Raw genomic sequence first — 3752 nt, 5'->3', positions numbered from 1 at the left:
TGACGGTGAGAGTAGAGAAGCACAGCTTCTGTTTTGGCAAAGGTATGGGAAGAAAACGCAAGATAGAGAAAAAAGGAGTTGGTGGTGGTTATTGTTGGTTCGTCGGTGGAAATGGAAGACTGCAGAGGTTACTTGTGGTGGAGGAACGTGAAACGGCCAAAAAGGGCAGAGGGAAGGAGAAAGGGAAGAAGAAAGAAAAGAGGAGAGAGGAGTGGTTGTTGGCGGCGGCTTGGGGTTGCCGGACATCGGTCGGTGGTGAGAAGCAGAGGTTGATGATGGTGTTAATGGAGGTTTGGAGGGGAAGAAGAGAAAGGTAGAGAAACGTTGGAGGGAGAAAGGAGAAGAGTACGCGAATGGTCTAGGGTTCACGCGTAAAGGGTAAGTGAAATTTGAATCCAGGCGTATGCATCACTGACGCGTGCGCATGGGTGGAGAGAAATGAAGGTGACGCATACGCGTGAAGCACGCGTACGTGTCGGGCGAAATTGTACTAAACGCACAATTCTAACGCCGTTTTCGTGCAACTCTCTATAACTTTTGCATAAAACGCAAAATTTGCCACCGAAGCGTACGCGTCGTGGACGCACACGCGTAGGTAGCTCCTTTTTTTCTTTTTATACCAGCTATTAAACTATTGCCAAACATGATTAAACCAGTAAAACCACAATTTAAACTAAATAAACATAACTAAAAATTGAAGATTTAACTTATTACCAATAGAAGTAAAAGAAACAATAGAAAGAATTTACCATGGTGGGGTGTCTCCCACCTAGCACTTTTAGTTAATGTCCTTAAGTTGGACATTTGGTGAGCTCCTTGTCATGGTGACTTATGCTTGAACTCATCTTGAAACTTTCACCAACGCTTGGACTTCCAATAAGCTCCAAAGTTTCCAAGTGAATTTACCAAGCCTTGATGATATCCTTCACAAGCTTTGAGCTCCCAAGTTGATTCTCTTGTATCTCAGGATGCCAAATCTTGTTTCTACACCCGTCTTGAAGTGGATCACCATTGTTCCATCCAGGTAGCAAGCAATCTGAATTCTTAGATCCAACCGATGGATCACTAGCCCGACCCTTGGATCTAGCTCTTGAAATCTCAACCTTGATGAGCCTTGATTTGCAACTCCAACCACTAAATATTCTTCTCTTTTGCTTCATTCCGCAAAGCCTCCTAAGTTGGCCATCCGTTTTAAGTAAACCACACTCAAGTGGGACAATAAAGCGAATAGTGATAAATTTTATCCACTCAATTGAAGAAGTAGACGACAACCTAGGTTGGGAAGTCTCCAACGATCTAGACAAAGAATTTTCAACTCTCGTCCATCGCCTCCGGAAGACTTCCATCTCCACATCATTCTTCAACCCAATTGGAGAGGGTTCTTCAAACTCAAGGAGTTCATTTGTGGATGAACATTCATCACTAGGATGCTTGATTCATGGCCATCATCACCAAGGGAACTCGTTTCTTGATCTATTCCATCCAATTCTTCATACGGAACATGCCTTGAAGATTATGCACTAGCCTCCTCAACATCCAATTCAAGCTTCTTGGAGGAATACTCTATAACTCTTGATTCTCATGGAGGTTCATCATCTCCTAAGTCTTCAACCACTTCCACCTTTTCAACAAGTACGGCTTCCTCCAATTGTTCAAATACAAAGTCACATTCCTCATTGTCTACCGGAGTTTCGAGTGTCTCCTTTATGCTACGGTCTTCATTAGATTCTCCACATGCAGCCATGGGAGCATTTGGAGTGTTGAAGTGCAGTGAAGCTAAATTACCTACTACCTAAGTCAAGGTAGCTATGAACTCTTGTGTTGTTCTTTGTATCTCTCTTTGCTCTTGAAGAAGAACACCAAGAGTGTCATCCATTGGAGCTTGGAGTAGATATGAGGATTCATTACTTGGGAAGAAAGATTCATGGTAAAAGGGTGGTTCTTCATGATATGGATATGGCAGTTCAATATATCTTCTCCACTTGTTGCACAACACACTTCAATCCCTTGTTCTCAAGTTGAGATATGCTAGTCATGAGAGCTTCGTGTTCTTTTCGGCTTTCCTCTCGCTCCATTTGATGGATTGTTGCTTGAAGTCGATCTATTTCTTCCTTAAAATGATCATGTGGCTCTTGTTCCGCTTGGCTAACATAATTAGGATCATATGACTCTTGGATTGATGGATATAGACATGGTGTATATAGAGGTGGTAGTTCTTGGGAGTAAATGGGTTAGAATGTGGGTGGTTCTAAGTATGGCTCATAAGGCTCATAAGGCTCTTGGTATGGGTAAAGATTAGGGTCATATGGGGGTGTTTGGTAACATGGGGCTTGTGAGTACGGTAGTTCAAAACTATGTTGAGGAAGGAGTTCAAAGGTATATTGTGGTGGGTGTTGATTGTCATGAAGAGGTCCACCATAACCATTGTCTTGGTATGCATCATAGAATGGTTGTTGATAGTACATTGGAGGTGGTTGTTGCCAAGAGGGTTGATCAAATCCTTGTGGCTCCTCCCATCTTTGATTGTTCCATCCTTGATGCATGTTCTCATTGTAATCTTCTACTTCCTACAACATAGTTGTAACCACACTCATAGCCAAAATGATGAGAATTCATAGTGAAAAGACAAAATAAAATCAAAAGCTAATAAGAAATAATGAAAGCAAACTCCTAAAATTAGCAACAACTAACAAAGAAGCATATTCACAATATTCACATATATACAATAACCAATAACAAGGCACAAATTTGCAATTCCCCAGCAATGGCGCCAAAAATTGATGGGGGAAAAATCGTCAGTAAAGAATTTCACAAAAGTAATCGCGTTGCAAGTATAGTTCTAAACCGACAATTCAACCTCAATCAAATTTAATATGTTTGTCACTTAATCAAACCAATTAAAATTAACCAAAGTATTTAACCTCGGGTCGTCTCTCAAGGAATTGCAGGGAAGTGTTTAGTATTGGTTATGATAAAGTATCTTTTTGGGTTTTTGAAATAAGGAACAAGGAAATAAAATGGCAAGAAATTAAATTCATAACTAAGAGTTCTCTTAACGAGGATTGAGAATTAGAAGTCATGTCCTCGTTATCGTCATCAATTGTGATGCTAATTGTATTTCGCGTTCACTTAGTTAACCTTTACAATGAAAGGTAAGTCAAGTGAGAAAAATCAACATAGGTTCACAAGTCCTAATCAAAGACTAAAGTTAGTGAAGCCTAAGCCAATCAAATATTTTCAATTATCCTTCAACAAGAGAATTTGATAATTCTATAGTCTCAACTAATCAATCCAAATCAAGAATATAAAAAGCTAATTTAAAATCCTCCTAAGCATTTCATCAAACATTTGGAAGGCACAAAATAAAAGCATAGAAAAGCAATAAGAAAATATAAAATCTAAAACCGACAATTGCAAGAGGGAATAATAACAATAAATTGAAGAAAGAAGCAATAAATATGAAATACCTCAACTTGCATTAAAAAGAAATTGAATCTAACATAAAGTTCATAAACCAAATTGGGAAAATAAACAAATCAGCAAGAGAAATAAATAAACCAAAGTACTAGAACAATTAAAGTAGAAGAAACCTAAATTGAAGCAAGGTAGAATTCTGAAATTGAAAAGAAATAAACCTAAAAACCTAAAACCTAGAGAGAGGAGAGAGCCTCTCTCTCTCTAGAAAACTATATCTAAAACCTAAAATTATGTGAATGAGAAGTGTATTCCTCATTCCCCCACTCTACAGCCTC

Source organism: Arachis hypogaea, chromosome 3, assembly GCF_003086295.3.
Source record: "Arachis hypogaea cultivar Tifrunner chromosome 3, arahy.Tifrunner.gnm2.J5K5, whole genome shotgun sequence".
NCBI classification, from domain to species: domain Eukaryota; kingdom Viridiplantae; phylum Streptophyta; class Magnoliopsida; order Fabales; family Fabaceae; genus Arachis; species Arachis hypogaea.
Note: the sequence above shows the minus strand (reverse complement) of the source record.